The sequence below is a fragment of the Thalassophryne amazonica genome, chromosome 8 (assembly GCF_902500255.1).
Source record: "Thalassophryne amazonica chromosome 8, fThaAma1.1, whole genome shotgun sequence".
Classification (NCBI taxonomy): Eukaryota; Metazoa; Chordata; class Actinopteri; order Batrachoidiformes; family Batrachoididae; genus Thalassophryne; species Thalassophryne amazonica.
Window position 1 is genome coordinate 11,183,968 of NC_047110.1, and position 21,409 is coordinate 11,205,376.

The 21,409-nt window shown below is 42.6% G+C and overlaps 2 long non-coding RNA genes across 2 annotated transcripts; one reads left to right on the top strand and one right to left on the bottom strand.

Annotated features, from left to right (window-relative positions):
• Positions 1-1,478: 1,478 nt before the first annotated feature.
• LOC117515024 lies at positions 1,479-19,597 on the bottom strand. The gene is made up of 4 exons (XR_004561999.1): positions 19,586-19,597; positions 14,270-14,279; positions 4,400-4,405; positions 1,479-1,551 (listed from the first exon to the last, which is right to left on the bottom strand). It is a non-coding gene; the product is annotated as an uncharacterized LOC117515024 (long non-coding RNA).
• On the top strand, positions 1,482-20,871 carry LOC117515023. Its single transcript, XR_004561998.1, has 3 exons — positions 1,482-1,577; positions 9,606-9,615; positions 20,862-20,871. It is a non-coding gene; the product is annotated as an uncharacterized LOC117515023 (long non-coding RNA).
• The last annotated feature ends 538 nt before the right edge of the window (positions 20,872-21,409 follow it).

Sequence of the window (21,409 nt, forward strand, 5' to 3'; positions counted from 1 at the left end):
AAAAAACATTCCTCTAAATTCTACAGACAATACCCCATAATGACAATTTGAAAGAAGTATTTTTGAGATTTTTGCAAATTCATGAAAAAACCTAACAACTAAGAAACCACATCAATGATAATTCACAGCCTTTGCCATGAAGCTCAAAATTGAGCTCAAGTGCATCCTGTTTCCACTGATGATCCTTGAGATGTTTCTACATCTTAATTGGAGTCCACCTGGGGTAAATTCAGTTGATTGGACATAATTTGGAAAGACACACACCTGTCTACATATAAGGTCCCACAGTTGACAGGACATGTCAGAGCACAAACCAAGAATGAAGTCAAAGGAATTGTCAGTAGACCTACGAGGCAGGAATGTCTCAAGGCAAGCCCTAACCCTAACAGATCTGGGGAAGGGTACAGAAATATTTCTGCTGCTTTGAAGGTCTCAATGAGCACAGTGGCCTCCATCATCTGTAAATGGAAGATGTTCAGATCCAATTTCAATTTATTTTCATTTATATAATGCCAAATCACAACAAGGTTGCCTCAAGTTCACACAAGTAAGGCCTAACCTTACCAACCCCCAGAGCAACAGTGGTAAGGGAAAAACTACCTCTGAGGAAGAAACCTCAAGCAGACGAGACTCAAAGGGGTGACCCTCTGCTTGGGCCATGCTACGGTCACAAATTACAGAACAATTCACAAAACGAATATACAGGAAATGTTGCTGGTAGCCAGGATGGTTTCCCTACCCCTACGCCTACCCCTTTAGAACAAGGGGTAAGGCAAAGGGGTATGTCAGCCCTATGAATTGAGACACCCATCTGCCTTAGGGAAAAAACTCTGCCCGACTCATGAGTTTAATGTCATCATGACGCTTAAAGTGCCATCTTCACTGTTTGTCAACATGGCAACCGAACCACAGCTTGTTGCAGTAGCCTGTTTGCTCTTTTTATTTTCTTGCCTTTCTGTGTCAATGTGAAGAAATAGAAGGAGACAGATTTATTCGATGCATCACAGTCATGTCAGAGAATTTGTGGTATGTATTCAGTGTTGATATGCCTTTTCACGGCGCTAGTTTGAGCCAACCTACAATGTTACCGCAGCTGATCAACATGATTACACAATGAGCATCATTTCAACTGCTTAGAGAATCACTCCGTTTTGCATTAATACTGACTTTAATGCAGCGTTGCTTTGTAAAAGTGTATGGTGTGTGTTATAGACATTTACAGATATATAGGTCATCAAAAAATGTGTTGTCCATTAGCATGTTAGTGCTGCACCACGCACAGACATGTGCCTCTCCTCTCTTCCTCCAGACTCGGGGACCTTGATTTCCAAAGAAAATGCAAAATTTACTTTCATCAGAGAACGTAACTTTGACCACTCAGTAGCAGTCCTTTTTTTTGTCTTTAGCCCAGGCAAGACGCTTATGACACTGGCTCTTGTTCAAGAGTGGCTTGACGCAAGGAATGCGACAGCCGAAACCCGTGTCTTGCATACGTCTGTGCGTGGTGGTTCTTGAAGCACTGACTCCAGCTGCAGTCCACTCTTTGCGAATCTCCCCCACATTTTTGAATGGGTTTTGTTTTCACAATATTCTTATTTTCTGAGATACTGAATTTGGGTTTTCATTAGCTGTCAGTTATAATCATTAAAATTAAAATAAATAAACACTTGAAATATATCAGTCTGCATGAAATGAATGTATACATTATACAAGTTTCACTTTTTCAATGGAATTACTGAAATAAATCAACTTTTTCATGATATTCTAATTATATGACCAGCACCTGTATGTATGTTATGGGCTGCATCTAGTTCTGTTAACCTTATATTTCTTTTTCAAATTTTCCCATTTTTTGGAGGCCTGGGAACTGTTGACGACTCCATCCAGCCCTATTTCCTTTAGAAATTTCCTTGACAAAAATAATAGACGTCTATGAGCACAACAGGTTATGTGTTACACATATACTGTACATGTGTGTGTATATATTTTCCAACTTACTTAACGACAATATACGCAGCATGCATCCAGCAGCATACATGTTGCTGTCATAGCCAATTGCCTGTAAAGTTTGTTGGCAAGTTATGACTTTCTAAACAGCGTACTTTGTAATGAAAGCCACTTACGACGTCTGTGAGAAAAGTATCGGACCTTTTTATTTTTTTCAAAAACCATATGGATTTGAATCACGTGTGATTGCATCAGCCAAGCTTGAACCTTCGTGCGCATGCGTGAGTTTTTTCACGCCTGTCGGTTGCGTCATTCGCCTGTGAGCAGGATTTGTGTGAGCACTGGTCCACCCCTCTCGTTGGATTTTTATTGCTAATAAATGTCTGAACAATTTGGAGCTTTGCTGCATCAATTTTTTTCCAGAAACTGTGAGAGACCTCCAGGTGGACACTGTTCGGAAAATTAATATGGCTTTCAGGGATGATTTTATGGGGATTATGCAGATTAAGGAGTGTTACTGCCGCTTTAAGGACAGCCCACAACTGCTGAGAGCGCGGCGCACTCCCAGCGCCGATCGACATGCTCAGACCCCGCTGAAACAACCAGATCATTTCCAACGTGAAGGCTTTGTTGATCCGGGACCTCGTCTGACTTTCACAAAAAGGCAGGAGACGTGGACATCAGCACTTTTTCGGCACATTCCACTATTACAGGAGTTTTTTTCGTGGAAAGAAAAGCGGAGGGACGCGCCACAGAGCCGTTCATTACGCGGGACAAAACCACCTCGGTGTTGGTCTCACAGGACGGCTTTCAGCTGGATTCTGGTTGCTTTTCAGTTGTGTGATTATCCGATTGTGATTGTGCATGAGCTGGACATGCTCCAACATGTCCTGGAAGGCTTCATCACGGCGTTGGTTTGCGCCATGCGACTCCACCGCAATGCTCCTCTTTCTTACAAAAACTCCTGTAACAGTGGAATGTGCCGTTCATTTCTAAACTGGACGCTGTCTTGATCCGGTATGTCGTCTGACTAGCACAGGAATTGTGAAAAGACGGGGACTTCAGCACTTTTTCAGCACATTAAGACAGTGGTGGAGCCGCATGGCGCAAAGCAACGCCACGATGAAGCCTTCCAGGACATGTTGGGGCATGTCCAGCTCATGCACAATCACAATCGGATAATCACACGACTGAAAAGCAACCGGAATCCATCTGAAATCCACCTGAAAGCCGTCCTGTGAGACCAACACTGAGGTGGTTTTGTCCCGCGTAATGAACGGCTCTGTGGCGCGTCCCTCCGCTTTTCTTTCCATGAAAGAACTCCTGTAACAGTGGAATGTGCCGAAAAAGTGCTGATGTCCACGTCTCCTGCCTTTTTGTGAAAGTCAGATGAGGTCCCGGATCAACAAAGCCTTCACGTTGGAAATGATCTGGTTGTTTCAGCGGGGTCTGAGCATGTCGATCGGTGCTGGGAGCGCGCCGCGCCCTCAGCAGTTGTGAGCCGTCCTTAAAGCGGCAGTAACACTCCTTAATCTGTATAATCCCCATAAAATCGTCCCTGAAAGCCATATTAATTTTCCGAATGGTGTCCACCTGGAGGTCTCTCACAGTTTCTGGAAAAAAATTGATGCAGCAAAGCTCCAAATCATTCAGACATTTATTCGAAATAAAAATCCGACGAGAGGGGTGGATCACTGCTCATACAAAGCCTGCTCACAGGCGAATGACGCAACCGACAGGCGTGAAAAAACTCACGCATGCGCACGAAGGTTCAAGCTTGGCTGATGCAATCACACGTGATTCAAATCCATATGGTTTTTGAAAAAAATAAAAAGGTCAGATACTTTTCTCACAGACCTCGTACATTTGTGTGGCTCTTTCAGCGCCATGTTTGTTTCTTCGGAGACAGCGGTAAGCTCCTCCTACCCCTCTAAACGGCATGTGCATCCAGATTCACTCCATTTGAAGGGGTTTGTAGCCCTCAAGAGACTTGGGATACCCCTCTGTCTCTCGTGCCCATGCAAAATGGAGGGTAAGGGGTAAGGGGAAGGGAAGGGCCGAGGGGTAGAATTGAGATTCAGCCTTAGACAACAAGAAACAAAATTCTCTGGTCTGATGAGACAAAGATTGGATTGTTTGGCATGAATGCCAGGTGTCATGTTTGGAGGAAACCAGCCACCATCCCTACAGTGAAGCATGGTGGTGGCAGCATCATGCTGTGGGGATATTTTTCAGCAGCAGGAACTGGGAGACTAGTCAGGATTGAGGGAAGATTAATGCAGCAAGAGACATTCTGGATGAAAACCTGCTCCAGAGCACTCTTGACCTCAGACTGGGGTGACAGTTCATCTTTCAGCAGGACAATGACCCAAAGCACACATCCAAGATATCAAAGGAGTGGCTTCAGGACAACTCTGTGAATGTCCCTGAGTGGCCCAGCCAGAGACCAGACCTGAATCTGATTGAACATCTATGGAGAGATTTGAAAATGGCTGTGCACTAACGCTCCCCATCCAACTTGATGGAGCTTGAGACGTGCTGCAAAGAGGAATGTGCAAAACTGCCCAAAGCTAGGTGCACCAAGCTTGTGGCATTATATTAAAGACTTGAGGCTGTAATTGCTGCCAAATGTGCATTGACAAAACATTGCGCAAAGGGTGTGAATACTTATGTTCATGGGATTCCTTAGTTTTTTACATCCACCAAGGATGTAATAAAGTCATCAGCGTTTATGTATTTATTTATTTATTTGGCTGTCTGTTATACCCCCATCACACATAGCCAGAATCTCGCAGAATGTTGACACGACTAATTGGCGCACATCCAAAAAGTGTCACATTTCAGTTACAAAACATTGACAGCCATCTGTGGAAGTCCACACAGTTAGTCAAAATCCAGCCCTGAGTGTGATGCACATGTTCAAAACCCTCCGGGAGCCGTCGAGATGAGACACCTATCCGACGGCGGTCCATGTGCAATCTGAGGACCATACACATTCTGACGGCATCAAAACAGCATCTGAAAAGATCTGATCGCGGTTGATTGAGCTCTGTGTTTGAATGGTCACAGCGAAGCCTGCCTACATGCTGTGCCACATTTGTCCACCTCCACTGGACCCCGGCCAGGGAGGGTGAAGGAAATGTTGATATGTAATAACATGTATGTGGCACTGTGCATGCGTCAGAGGCTCAGTGCAGCGCCCAGCAACGCAGCTGAACTGGATGTCACCACTGTAATGCATGTGTTATTACATGTTCACCTCCTAAGTCTGTAGCAGGTATGATGTGGAAATGTTTCCTCAGCCCATCACAACATAAATAAACATATAACTCACCTCCGGTACCCTGTGTTCCACAGCGCAGCACAGACAGCTGGTGAAGTCCCTTTCACCCGGCTGCGCTGTGTGCTGGCAATATCGATCAGTTGCCGAATACATAATCCACCTCTGGTATAAATAAATCCCATGTGAAGTGCCATCCCACAACAATAATCCAATTACAGTTGTGTTAAGATGCGTATCAAGTAAAATGACAATAACAACAAAAAACAGTATAAAAAAAAAGAGAAAAGAGAAAGTCCAATGGCTGCATCTGAATGTTGTGAACATGTGGGAAGTTGGTGCACTGACAGCACAGTACAACAGCACTTATGGAGTCCAGCCAGACAAATAAAATCTAGCAAAGCAAGTATATACTGATCAACAGTGGTGGGCACAGTTCAGCTAATCTGATAGCAGCTAATTATCAAAGCTAATGTTTTTACTAGCAGATTAGCTTTTCAGATAAGTTTTAAAACTGCCCAGGAGCTCTGTCTAGATACATTGAATTATAATAATTCTGCTAACCACCCCTTCGAATCTGAAAATGATCCTGATACCTTTTTCAGTGAGAATATTGTGAGACAGTGCAAATATTTTACAGAAGAACTATTCAAAAATTATAAAATCAATGAAGATTTTTCAATTATACATTTCAACAGCAGAAGTCTTTCTCATAATCTGTCCACTATTAATGATTGTTTGAAAACATCCAAAAAAGTTTTTCAGTTATTGCAATTTCGGAAACATGGTTAAATGAGGATAATAAAGATCTGGTATATCTTGATGGTTATGAATTGTTCCTGGTTAATAGGCAGACGAGAAGGGGCGGAGGCGTTACATTGTATGTAAGGTCAGATTATAACTGTAAACTCATTAACAACATGTCATTTACAGTGGACAACATCATGGAATGTGTTACCATAGAAATTACATCTATAAACTCCAAAAACATAGTTGTTAGTTGCATTTACAGAGCTCCTGGGACAAATATTGACACCTTTGAAGACATTATCTTAGGAATGTACAACAAAATCAACAGAAATAAGCATTTATTTGTCTGTGGAGATTTCAATATAGATTTTTTAAACCCTCACACTCATTCACAAATCACTTCATTTATAAACACCTTGTACTGTTTAGGACTGTTTCCAACCATCATTCATCCTAGCAGAATAACTATGGATACAACAACTCTCATTGACAATATTTTAACTAACGTTATATCCGGTAATCTTAGTGGGGGACTACTGGTCAGTGATATCAGTGATCACTTGCCAGTTTTCTCAGTCTTTGCATTGGAGGGTTGTTGTATGTATCGAAGCAATATCAAATTCATGAGTAGAAAAGTAACACCTGAAACAATTGATAATTTAAGGGAGGATTTATCAAGTCAGAATTGGTCAGATGTTTTTGTTGATGATGTTGACAGGTCATATGATGCTTTCATTTCCATTTTTTCCAGTTTGTATAATAAACACTGTCCATTTGTTGACAAAATATACAGAAATTGATATAGCAATAAACCATGGATAACTAAGGGACTTCAGAGGGCATGTAAAAAGAAAAAACTTACTATATAAACAATTCATAAAACTACGAACTAAGGAAGCTGAAAGTAAGTATAAAACATATAAGAATAAGTTAATCAATATCATGAGACTCAGTAAAAAAGATATTATAATGAGTTACTTGTCAAAAATAGAAATAACATCAAAAACACATGGAACATATTAAATGAAATAGTAAAAAAGAATAGAGTAACTAGAGATTATCCTTCATTTTTTCAGAGTAACAACTACATCACGATTGATAACGACGAGTCTATTGCTGAACACTTTAATGAATACTTCGTTAATGTGGGTAAAAATCTTGTCAGTAAAATTGACTCATCAACTAATAACCTCTGGGTAAATAATTCAGCATTTAACAAATCTGTTTCAATGTTCATTGGTGGTACTCACGAAAGGGAAATACTTGATCTGGTTCATGGTTCAAAAAGTAAGAAATCGACTGATTTTAATTATTATTATTAAAAAAGTTATTAAAAAAAGTTATTGATTGTATAGTAAAACTGTTCAATTACATTTGCAATATGTCACTAAGTACTGGTAAATTTCCTTCTTAAATGAAAATAGCCAAAGTAATTCCTCTGTTTAAAACTGGTGACAAACACACATTTTCTAATTATAGACCTATATCACTCCTGCCACAATTTTCCAAAATTTTGGAAAAAATATTTGCTAAAAGATTAAATGATTATTTACTGAAGCATAACATCATTTGTGAAGAACAATATGGATTCAGAAGGTCTCAAACTACATCACAGGCTTTGATGGACTTTGTGGAAAGTATAGCAACTGCAATTGACAATAAACAATATACAGTAGGTGTTTTTTTTTTTTGATTTACAGAAAGCATTTGACACAATTAACCATGGAATACTATTAACTAAACTGCAGAAATATGGAATCAGAGGTCTGGCATATGAATGGATAACTAGTTATTTACCTGGCAGATTTCAGTATGTTCAATTCAATAATACAAATTCTGAACTCAGGGAAGTCACATGTGGGGTGCTGCAGGGCTCAGTGCTGGGTCCTTTGTTGTTTATAATCTATATAAATGATATAAGTTGGGTGTCGAGTTCACTGAGATGTGTCCTTTTTGCGGATGATACAACTGTGTTCTGTAGCGGTGAAAATCTTGAACAGCTTCTGGACATAGTGGAGAAAGAACTGGAAAAATGTAAGGTTTGGTTTGACGCTAATAAGTTGTCACTCAACCTTGGGAAAACCAAATGTATTATATTTGGAAATAAACAGGTACCCAAATGTAAAAATTTAACTAAAAACATAAGGAAATTGAGTTAGTAAGAGAGAATAAATTTTTAGGTGTTATAACTGATAATAAACTTAGCTGGAAACCACATATAAATTATGTGAAATCAAAATTGTCAAAAACTATAGCCATTTTGTATAAAGCCAAAGATGTATTGCCACAAGAAGGGTTACTTACTTTATATCATTCTCTGATGATACCATATATGACATATTGTGTTGAGTCATGGGGAAACACTTACAAATCAAACACCAATCCAATATTCCTTTTGCAAAAACGAGCCATACGAATCATCTGCAGTAAACATTATTGTGAACCAACTCATTCTCTATTTGTGTCTTTAAATTTATTAAAATTCATAGATTTGGTCGATTAGAAGCAAATATAATTTGATTTATAGGGAATGTTCAATTTATAAGTGGGATTTATTGTATATTTGAATGTGTGGGTATGTATATGCGTATGTAGATATATGGGTAGGTGTATATGTATATATGTATATAAGTGACCGTGTATATGTATGTATATATATATATATGTATATATTTATGTATGTAAAGTATATATGTATGTTTTATAGGTATATATGGCACAGCCCAAGCAGAGGGTCACCCCCAAGAGCCTGGTCTGCTTGAGGTTTCTTCCTTACAGGGAGTTTTTCCTCACCACAGTTGCCTAGTGCTTGTTCTGGGGTTGGTTGGTAAGGTTAGTCCTTACTTGCGTAAAGTGCCTTGATTTGACTTTCTTGTGATCTGGTACTATATAAATATAATTATAAGTGAATAGTATATTGATGTGTATGTCTGTGTGTCGACATGTAGTAGTGAATTTGTATTTATGTAAATATGACTGATTAGAATTGATGGACTTGTACTAGCAGGGGTGGGTGCTAATAAGCTTTGCTTCAGCCCACACCCTTTCGGACTCACTAGTTTTGTTTATGTGTTTGTGGAATTGTTCATTTTTTTCTATTTGAATATTTTGTGTGCTGAATAAAACTTTGTTACTTAAAACCATCATTGGACCAAGTATCTTCCGATAAATTTAGTTTCGATAACTTTCTGTCGGATAACATTTTTTTTTTGCTGGTAAGGTGAGCAAAGTTTAATAGTCAAAAACATTTGTAAACCCTAAAATCAAACATTTTAGTCCATCTGTTGTGTGTTTATTTATGGCAGACTGGCTTACCACAAAACATGACTGGCTGGTTGACACTGGGAGCATTGTGGGTAGTGTAGTTCAGGTTCATTTAGGATGTTACAGTGCTGTCCCTTGCAAATCTGCAGCCAAACCCATCACACATCGTGCAAAAAGAATTATTTAAATATCTAAAGGATACTGGATTACTACATTGCATCTCAACAAATGACTATGGCTGCCAGGAGTTAAGGTTTTGTAAAATCTCAGCGATCACTCACCAGCCCGGTAGGTAGTGGTAAAAGCACCTTAAGATGGTGCTGTCTGCCATTGGATCTGAAAGAAGAAGAGGAAGAAGAAGAAGGAGTGCTATTGTCTGCTTGACTCCAAAACAAAACTAATTTTAACATTATTTATTTTATTTCTTTGTGGCTGATGGTATCACCAAGACTCGGTGGGAGAGAGGAGCTCTCACGGTGCATCTGTGTACAGACTGGGACGTTTCTTCACTGATTAGAGCGTTTTGGATAATCTCAGGACAATTATTTTTTCAGATGAATCCCACTGAAACTAACAGGTAAGAATTTATATTTACTCCGTGTGTTTTACTCTGTCAATCAGTGCATTAATGGACGTATATCGGTTGTTTAAGCCACAGGGTTCAAAGTGTGTGAATAAAGCAGAAGCTTTTACTGCTTTTGAAAGGTGATGACAGTGTTTGAGATCCTATTTTTTTAATTCATTCATTTTTCATGCGTTCTTGTGTGTTTGTGATAAGCCCCTGCGGCACTTAAAGTAAAAACTGGTTTATCAGAAGCTGACAGTGTAATTTGATGTGGCCGCGTCCAAATCAATACTAAAAGTTATCGGTTATCTGTAATAAAGATACATTTTTTAGCAGTGTATTGTCATAAAAAATAACTTTTCAGTTATCTGATTAATGGTTATCGAAGCTAACTTTTTGTTTAGCTGTGCCCACCACTGCTGATCAAACACATAAAGGGATTTTTTACCGGACTGTACAACAGCATGTGATCACTGACAGCTGCCAGCCTTTTTTTGCGCTCTCTGACTGGACAGCTCCTTTATGAACACACATACATGCAGCTGAGTGAACATTTCGGCCACACACTCGCACACTGCTTTGATCACCTGTTCTACACACGCAGGCATTGCACATGCGCAGCAGCTCATTCAGCCATTGTGAACACACATGCAGCTGAGTGGACACTTCATCTGGCCACACATTCGCATGCTGTCTGGATCACCGCGCGCCCTCCATCATGTGAGATACACACTGAGGAGAGGTCAGTATAGCGCTTGGAATGTGAGGACAAGCAGAGATTTGATTGCGTGGGTGAGTGAGTGAGTGGATGAGTGACAGCTCCAATGTTGGTGCCGTCTGACAGCAGTCTGTGTCATCTGACTGTTGTCTGAAATATGTTTGGGCTGCATCCTGCAGGTGTGCACGAGGCAGTCCGCATGCGTTCTGACATGGCTAACCATGCCTCTTTTCCTCCCAACTGTGTCGGATTATGGCAATATTTGCCGTATCTGGCATGGTTCCTCCACATTCTTGCTGTATGTGATGGAGGCTTTAGCAGGATTATGTCAAAACTACTGCACAGATTTTGAAGGTGATCCAGATTCTGGATTAAGATTTCACTTTATATACGCTTTGAAGGATTACATCAAAATTATTTCACAAATTGTCAAATCAAATTAAATATATTAATTTATATAACGCCAAATTGTGACGAGGTCGCCTCAAGGTGCTTCACAGAACATCATTTAAAAAGCAGAACAAGTTGAATTAGAAGATTAAAAACACAATAAAAGAATAAAAACATAAATAAATAAAAAGAATAAAAGAAGACATGCAGTAACATAAAATACTAGTGATAAAACAGGGAAAGTCTCCACAGAGTCTGATTGACAGATCTGTGCGGGCAGATCATTCCACAGAGCTGGGGCACGGTAAGAAAATGCTCTGTAACCCGCCAACTTTTTATTCACCCTGGGGACACACAGCAGACCTGCACCCTGCGAACACAGGGCCCGAGCCGGTACATAGGGCTCAACCAGGTCGGCCAGGTAGGGAGGTGCCAGTCTGTGAACAAGTTTATAGGCCAGTAACAACACCTTAAAGTCCGATCTCAGAGAGACTGGAAGCTAATGAAGGGATGGCAAAACTGGTGTAATATGGTCAAGCCTTCTGCTTCGTGTCAGAAGTCTGGCAGCAGCATTTTGAACCAGTTGAAGACCCCTGATGCTGGACTGAGGTAAACCAGAAAACAGAGCATTGCAATAGTCCAATCTGGGAGAGATCAAAAATTACCCCAAGATTCCTCACTTTGTCTGTATGATGTATAACACATGAACCCAAGCTAAGCACTAGCTGATCAAATTGATACCAATGTCTTGCTGGACAAAGAACCATCAATTCAGTCTTATCAGAGGTTAAAAGTATAAAGTTACTAGACATCCAACTTCTCACTGCTGCAAGGCAGTCTTCTAAGATTTTATGTGGACAAGATTACCAGCAGTTATTGGCATGTACAACTGAGTATCATCAGCATAGCAATGAAAGGCAATCCCAAAACACTGCAATATACGAGTATTCCCTCATATTCCCAAGGGGTGCTACATAAAGGGAAAAAAGCAGGGGGCCTAAAACAGATCCCTGCGGAACCCCAAACTTCATGCCCCTAAGATCAGAAGTAGTGTCATTGCACAAAACACAGTGAGAACGACTGGACAGGTATGACGTCAACCACGCAAGGGCAGTTTCAGTGATCCCGAAATGATTCTCCAACCTATCAAATAAAATATGATGATCAAAGGTATCAAACGCAGCACTGAGATCCAACAGCACCAAGACTGTAGTGGTATCCGAATCTGTTGCTCACAGAAGATCATTCACTACTTTAAAAAGCACTGTCTCTGTGGAGTGATATTTTCTAAAAGCAGAATGCAGTGGCTCAAAAACATCATTCTCAGTAAGGTGGTCCACCTTACTGAAACCACCTTTTCCAGAATTTTAGAGGAGAATGATAGATTTGATATCAGCCTATAATTTTTCAATACACCAGGGTCAAGATTGGATTGCTTAAATAATGGTTTAACCACTGCAGATGTAAAACATTTTGGAACAGCTCCAAAAGTTTGTGAAAGGTTAACAATTTCCAGCACAGTCGGCCTAAGAATGGGCCATAGATCCTTGAACAGTTTTGTTTGTATGGGATCAAATAAACAAGTTGTAGACATCACAAGTTTCATCAGCACACCTAGTGAAAAAATATTTAAATTCCATAAATCTAGGTAACACCTCACTGGTAGCCCCCACTGCAATAACTGGATGCAGTGAATGGACCATGGTATGCTGAGATATGCTCAACCTAATATCTTCTATTTTCTTCTCGAAATAATCCAGGAAGTCCTGCTTATAATCTAAAATAGCATCATGCCATGCAAGGTGGAACACCTCTACTTTGGAACTACGCCATTTCCGTTCCAAACCTCTAGCCTTCTGCCTAAAATCACGCAAGTAACCGCTAAAACCAATGTGACTGTGAAGGCATGGCCTTAATAGAGGAGGCGCAACCTTATCCAGTGTGGTTTTTAGCGCTGAATTCAAGCTATCCACAAGACTGTCCACTGACTGAACATTCACCAAACTTGAAGTTAAAATTTCAGGCAGTCTAGCTTCAAGTTCAGTCATAGTTGAAGGTTTAATGTTATGTGTCGGACGCGGTCGGAGCACCGACCCAGCGTTTGAAAGGACCCAGCACGAAATAAGCAGAGCACGGTTCAAAAGATAACAGAATTTAATAAACATAACAGTGGGTGAAGTGCTAAACAACTAAAACGTCCGCGGTCTGGTGAGGTGGAAACACAGCGCGCTCTCAACAGCGCAAACGGTCCGGAGCCACAGCAGTTCGGACCCAGGGACCCCGCCGACACCCCCCAGGTGGCCGCGACAAACCAAGTCTGTGAAGAAAGAAAACATGGAGGTGAGTCCAACTCCACACAGAGAGACACAACTCAAAGGTGCAACGCAATCAGCAAACACTTCCTGGCTTAAATCTATACATCAGCTTCTCACCCTGCAGGCACGGAATAACTCAGTTCAAATCTCCACTGCAGCAGAAGCTGATTAGACAATTAGCATAACGTGACAGCTCACTAACACAAGGTGTGAGGGACACCAAATCCACTGTCATTACTTCATAAAAGTCACCAAAACCAAATTACCTCAGGAAGTGTGCTGAAGAGCATGAGACCTCACCCAATCCTCCTTCACAGACTGTGGCGTCAAACCTGGAGCGGTCTCTGCATCCGTGATGGTGAGATTGTTCTCCTGACGTCGATCTCACACGTCTGCTCACAAGGTCGAGTCTCTGGCAATCACACACTGTGCATTCAAGGTTTAAATGCAGCAATCTCTGATCAAGACAAAATACACCACAGCTGTGAGTCCTGATGACCTGCACGTGAAAACAAGCCTCAGGTGTTCAGGGTGAGGTCCTAATGCTCAGCCACTCAGTCCTGAATGCATACCACCTGGTGGGAGAAACAGAAAACAAAAACCAAGCCAGCCAAACACCCCAGCCCACAACAGTACCCCACCCTCACGGGAAGCCTCCCGGCGACCACACTGACCTGGGCCAGAAAAAACAAAGCCCCCTCCAGGGACCATGGCTGGAATGTTGGCTGGGAACAAAAAACACCTCCTGCAGCTTCAGTTTCAGCTCCTTGTGCTGACGATCCAGCTGGGAAAGGCCCGTCTCCAGGAGCTGTGCATTACTGTGCTCTGACAACAGCTCCATCATCAGCTGCTCAACCTGCAATGTTAATTTCTTCATGCAGTCATTGATCATCTCAATGTTGAGCTTCTCTAGTTCTTCCTTCAGCTGGATAATGCACGCTTCCAGCCGCCTCTTCTCTGTCAACAGGGAACTTGTGCCGAGACTATCACTCTCATCCTGGAGCTCATCCTTTCTCACCCTGAGCCTGTCTGCAGTAGACTGCTCTGCAGCTGACACTCCAGTGCAGAGATATCCTTTGTTGACTTTAATGGTCTTGCTCTTTGTTTCATTTAGCAAACCTGTTAGAGTCTCCACCTCTGACTGCATCTTTGCGTTCATTCCTGTCGACTCTTACTTTAGTTGTTCACTTTGCATAATTTTGGCCAGGAGTTCTTGAACCTGTGCACTCAGCCTTCTTCCGACTGTGTGTTAAAGTCTGCTTAGTCATAAGACAAAAAAAAAGAAAAAAAAAAAAGACAAACACAAACAACCATACCAACCCCCCCTCCCCAGAGGACTGTCCCATCAAACCCCGGGAAGAGGAGAAAAGAAAAAACACAACCCAAACTTAAGCTTGCAAAAAAAAAAACAAAACTCATACACTCCCCCCCCGGACGACATGTAGGGACCAACACCCCCCAGAGGACATCCCGCCAGCTCCAGGAGTAATAACCACAGCCGAGGTCCCTCTGGATCCAAAGTCACCCACGGGGACTCCCAGAGGACCGTTCCATCAAACCCCCGGAGGCGCCCCCCCCCCCATGACTAACAGACCCAGCCCCGGCCGTCTACGGCTAGATGGACCCACAGTCCTTTCCCCCCCAGAGGACACCACAGTCACACCTGACGGCGGAAAAAACAAAACAAAACACAAACACAACCCCAACCCCACCCCCTCAGCGCAGTGGAAACTGGAAGTACGTCCAGTGTCCACCACCACGACTATACCCCAAAAGTCAACCGGGAGGAGTGGAAAAGCGGTAATGGCATACGGCACAAGACGGCGCCACCCCTCCGACTTTTAAACACCAGCCACCAGCTGCTGGCATATTCCACTGCCCCAAACCTCAGCTACGCCGATGGCATACGGCTCAAAGGCGCGCTGAAGCCGGAGGTGGAACAGGGAATCAACAAAAAAACAACACCCCGAACCCCCCCCCCCCTCCCGGATGCAGAGGTTATCTGGGAAACGCCCCAGCACAACCAACTGCACCACTCCAGCAACACTGACAACGTAGGCTCACACGGCTGGAGCCAGAGGAGAAAGAGGGAACAACAAAAACAAAAAAAAAAAAAGAAAAAAGAAAAACACCCAATTACCCCCCCCATCACCCCCCAGGAGGACCCGACCCATCAAACCTGGGAGGTGAAACCAAAAGAAATAAAAAAGACCACAGACAAACATAAAGTCACCTGGGTCCATGCCATGCTCCAGACAGCCTGTATTTCAACTCCAGACCACTGACAGTGCTATAATCCACAAAAACAACAAATTAACACCTGATAAAAACACCACATACTAAAACAAGAAACAGATAATAGACCAATAAAAAAAACTAACATTGGCCTACATCGTCAAGTGCAAAGAATGGAAAAACGTATTTTCCATCCTTTGAAGCTAAATGGTAATGTGACTCTGTCACCAACAGAGGGAGCCAAAGTGCCAAATAAGAAAATCCCTGTGGTAACAGAGTAAAAACCAATACAGACTGCTGTAAACGACAGCAGGTTATACCAAACAGCTTAAAGTGCAAACTAAATACCACCGGGGCTGCTACAACCAGGCGTCGGAGCCAGCTGCACGGGAGGAGACGGGGCTACAGCCGTAACAGCGGGGTGCGACGCGACCCAAGCTGTAAACTCCACCATGCGCGCACCAACGCGCACAACCCGGGCGGAGAGCACCCGCAACTGATCCCGGATCAACTCCAACATCTGCTGCAGCCTTCCCGGCAAGAATACAGTCTCTGCTTCCGCTGGTCCATTGTTAAATGGCCAGAGACTACTGTTATGTGTTGGACACGGTCGGAGCACCGACACAGCACGAAATAAGCAGAGCACAGTTCAAAAGATAACAGAATTTAATAAACATAACAGTGGGTGAAGTGCTAAACAACTAAAAAGTCCGCGGTCTGGTGAGGTGGAAACAGCGCGCTCTCAACAGCGCAAACGGTCCGGAGCCACAGCAGTTCGGACCCAGGGACCCCGCCGACACCCCCCAGGTGGCTGCGACAAACCAAGTCTGTGAAGAAAGAAAACATGGAGGTGAGTCCAACTCCACACAGAGAGACACAACTCAAAGGTGCAACGCAATCAGCAAACACTTCCTGGCTTAAATCTATACATCAGCTTCTCACCCTGCAGGCACGGAACAACTCAGTTCAAATCTCCACTGCAGCAGAAGCTGATTAGACAATTAGCATAACGTGACAGCTCACTAACACAAAATGTGAGGGACACCAAATCCACTGTCATTACTTCATAAAAGTCACCAAAACCAAATTACCTCAGGAAGTGTGCTGAAGAGCGTGAGACCTCACCCAATCCTCCTTCACAGACTGTGGCGTCAAACCTGGAGCGGTCTCTGCATCCGTGATGGTGAGATTGTTCTCCTGACGTCGATCTCACACGTCTGCTCACAAGGTCGAGTCTCTGGCAATCACACACTGTGCATTCAAGTTTAAATGCAGCAATCTCTGATCAAGACAAAATACACCACAGCTGTGAGTCCTGATGACCTGCACGTGAAAACAAGCCTCAGGTGTTCAGGTGAGGTCCTAATGCTCAGCCACTCAGTCCTGATGCATACCACCTGGTGGGAGAAAACAGAAAACAAAAACCAAGCCAGCCAAACACCCCAGCCCACAACATTTAATAGGTCGCTGCGATAATTGACAAAGTTGTTTGCTCCACTAAACGCGGCAGCGTAAATGTAAACCTAATAAGCGAGTGGTCAGAGACCATTGATGCAAGAGGCAAGATATCGATATTCATGACAGTGAAGCCACGTGCGAGAACCAAATCCAGGGTATTTCCACTAATATGCGTTGAATCCTGAATGTATTGCTGGAATCCCAATGCATTCACAATTTCCTTAAATGATTTACAGAGGGCATCAGAAGGCTTATTTATATGAATGTTAACGTCACCAAAAATCAAGATCTATCTATAAGATTTATAAGATCTAAGATTATCTGCACTAGTTGACAGACTAGAGATGAACGCACCAAATTCATCTAAGAAATCAGAATATGGGCCAGAAGGCCTATTTACAGTGACAATATAACATAACTGATTTCCATTTTATAACCCTGACAATACTTAGCATCATGAGATCAGATGCTCAAATGAATTATATTATGACCCCCAACAGTTAATAAGGTAAACCCGGTTTTATAATTACTGTAAAAGCAACACCCCTGCCTTCCTCACATCACGAGAAACGTGACTAAAGGTGTACGCCGGTGGGCAGGCCTCATTCAGAGAAAGGACAGCTGTGGATTTAAGCCAGGCAGGTTTTACATAACCCAAGCATATCTAGATGATGGACCATAATTAAATCATTCACCAGCAATGAGTTCAGAGACAATGATCTGATGTTATTGAGACCCAAACTAAGGATCTCGGTGGGATCAGCAGATTCTGGTGAAGCCATGCGCAGATTCAGCTCCTCAGCAGCCAGTGATGCAGGCACATTCAGCGGCCGAAGGAGCTCAAGTAAACTGGCTCATCTGCGGGCCCGCAGCTGACAGCACCAATGTAGAAACTTCACAGCCTGGCAAGAGGAAGCAACAGAAAGCTCCATGAAAGATGGGCACAGGTTGGGCGAGCCAGTCCGGTCCATCGGAGACGATGGTCCAGGGAAAACAGGATGAATGCAGCAGCCCCTCTTGCGCAGTGAGTGCCCCCATGCCCCAAAATATTGTCCATCCCAGAGGAGGCGAGGATCAGACACTACAACGAAGGCTGCCGGGTAGGCCTTAAATTTCACTGACACACCGCTCTGATTTCCGCACCTTGTCACGTGCCTTCTCCGGAAAGGAGCACAAGAAACGGAGCAGGTGCACCGGGACTGCTGCAAGCACAGGTGGCAGATCAGGTTGAGTCTTTCTGGACCCAGATGACAGCAGCGGCTGACAAAGAGCACTAATGTCCATAAGAGTCTGGTGGTTATAAATGACCAAAGCTGAGACATCCAGGCAAAAGACACAAAGCAAAATGATGACTGCAAACACCAAAAAAAATCCAGCGAACGAGATAGAGATGGCTGACGGCATGCCACCACAGGCACCATCTTGGAACTCCAAATCCTTAGTCAACAAATTTGCACCGCAGATAGATATTAGGACATTGATGACTCCACTGAATTTTGGATGTGATCTGAATCCAGATTCTGGATCAAGATTTTACTTTATATAGACTTTGAAGGATTACGTCAAAACTACTTTGATTCTCATCAAATTTGCACCGCAGTTAGATATTAGGGCATGGACGTGCCCACTGAATTTTGGAGGTTATCTGGATCTGGATCCGGATTCTGGATCAAGATTTCACTTTATATAGGCTTTGAAGGATTAAGACAAAACTACTTTATGGATTCTCACCAAAGTTACACCACAGAGAGCTATTAGGGCATGGAAGAGTCCACTGAATTTTGGAGGTGATGCAGATCTGGATTGGTGGACTTCAGAAATCTTGGATTGCTCATTTTTAATAAATTTGCAAAAATAATAATAATAAAAAAGACATTTTCATGTTGTCATTATGGGGTGTTGTGAGTAGAATTTTGAGGGGAAAAATTAATTAGGCTGTAACATAACAAAAATGTGGAAAAAGTGTAGTGCTGTGAATTTTTACCTTGTGCAAAATGTTTCTGCTCATCTTTTCATCAACACTTTTAGATGTGAGCATATTAACCCTGCACTTTACTGACTTCACTGTCTTCCATTCATTTTAGAATCAATTTTAAGATTTTGATATTTGTTTTTAGATCCATTGCCCTGTCCTTGCCCCGTCTTACCTGTCTAAAATTTTAACTCACCACAGATGCAGTAGGGCATAGTGGTCATCTGGTCAACTTTATCTGTAAGTCCTAAGGTCAACATATAACCTTTTGTTATGGTTATACAGAGAAAACCCCAAGGTAGTGCACACAACACAAGGGAAGCAGGTAAAATGATTTATTCACAGATTCAGAAGGACTGTGGAAGTGTGCAGGCAGCAATTGGGGAAAGGCGCAGACTGATGTCTGGACTACGCTTTCAAGAAGACTGGTGAGATAGTTTGAGATACTTACAGACAACATAAACAGGGTGGAAACCAAGCAGAATTACTCCTCTTCACCAATGTGCAGGCTGGTCAGCAGTTTCACAATCTATATTTTAAAAGCAAAGTGGCTTCTGTGTACGTATAAGTGTGCATGCATGAGTGTGTGTAACTTTGATCATGGAGAAAACTGGGGAGAGCTGACATTTGTTGTTTGGTATGCTTATGTATGTAAAGGATGAATACTGCAAAAACGTAAAGTTGATAGGACTAATATTTTGGGGGAAGTTAGGGATATTAGATAAAAACAGTGAACAATGGACATTGATATCACCGTTAATCGGTCCCTGGTAGCCTGACAAGCTCTGAACAAAGGAAATATCTCAACCTTGCCAGTTGAAAAACATGACATCAATTCAATGTGCCAAATAATAAATACAGTTATTCACAAAACTTTCATTTTCATTTCCTTCACTTTCAGTTAAAATCATTATATAGAAACTTGCACCATTTATTACCACCCTTGAAAAATGCCATCTACCTATTTTAAAAACACTGCCCAATCTAGAACCCGTGGATCTCCACGCTAGTCAACAATAATCCTCTTCACTGCAGTCAAACTTATAATTTAGAGTAATTCACTTTGTTTGGCAGTCAGGGTTCAGCAGTCTATGTCAGGCCAGAGGTCAGAACCGGGGAATCTGATTTGCGGACAATCTGTGAATGCATAACAAACACGTCACGTAAACCCAAAGTACTATATGTGGCATAAAGTGACATACCTGCCAGTCAGTACTGTCCGGCTCTGTGAATCCACAAAGACGTAGCTGCGCAATCAGGTCTCCTCCAGGACTTTTATTTAACACCAACAAAAGGAAGAGTTGCTGTTTAGCCACAACTTACACTGAAGTCTGTTTCTGTGACACTCTCAAAAAACAAACAAAAAAAACAACAAAAAAACAACCGTCTCACACCCTGAGCGGCTTCCGCCCTCCGCTCCCCAAACTCATGAACAGTTAACCCTCGCATGACAACATGCACATTAAACTCTGTGATCAACTTGTCCAAGTCCAGCACTTGCTCCAGAGGCTGTATTGTTGGTGTGAATAGTGATGCCGAAAGGCCCGACTTATTTATGACCGCAATGCAGATGCCGTGCACGCGCAACATGTGCACGATGCATTCATAATACACCCGTAATACTGCCGTGATAATCTCAATGTGTCGGATCAGTTTCCTCACTACATGCGTTATACAAGGTCTGTCCATAAAGTATAGGTCCTTTTAGTTTTTTCAAAAACTATATGGATTTCATTCATATGTTTTTTACGTCAGACATGCTTGAACCCTCGTGCGTATGCGTGAGTTTTTTCCACGCGTGTCGGTGACGTCATTCGCCTGTGAGCACGCCTTGGGAAGGACTGGTCCTGCCCCCTTGTCGGAATCCTTTGTCTGAGAAGTTGTTGAGAGACTGGCGCTTTGTTTGGTCAAAATTTTTCAAAACTGTGTGAGGCACATCGAAGTGGACACGGTTCAAAAAAATTCAGCTGGTTTTCGTTGAAAATTTAATGGATGATGAGAGATTTTGAAGTGATTCTGTCACTTTAAGGACTTCCCACGGAGCGGGACGTCGCGCAGCGCTCCCAGGCGCCGTCTTCAGCCTGTTTCAAGCTGAAAACCTCCACATTTAAGCCTCTGTTGACCCGGGACGTCGTGAGAGAACAGAGAAGTTTCAGAAGAAGTCCGGTTTCAAGCAGTTTATCCGGATACTCCACTGTTAAAGGAGATTTTTTTAATGAAAGAACGTGCGGGCGGATTCGCACGTCGGCTTGCAGCCGCCGCGATGTGCCGCCCCAGAAAAACCCCTCCGTGTTGATACCATGTGTAAAATCCAGGCGGCTTTTGATGGCTTTCAGTGGAGTGAGTATCTGAGAAATTGTTTAAACAGTCGGGCATGTTCCAACTTGTCCTTAAGGCTTCCTAACAGGAGGTGTTTTTCCTGTTGTGCCGCGCCGGCTGCAAGCCGACGTGCGAATCCGCACGCACGTCTTTCATTAAAAAAATCTCTTTTAACAGTGGAATATCCGGATAAAAT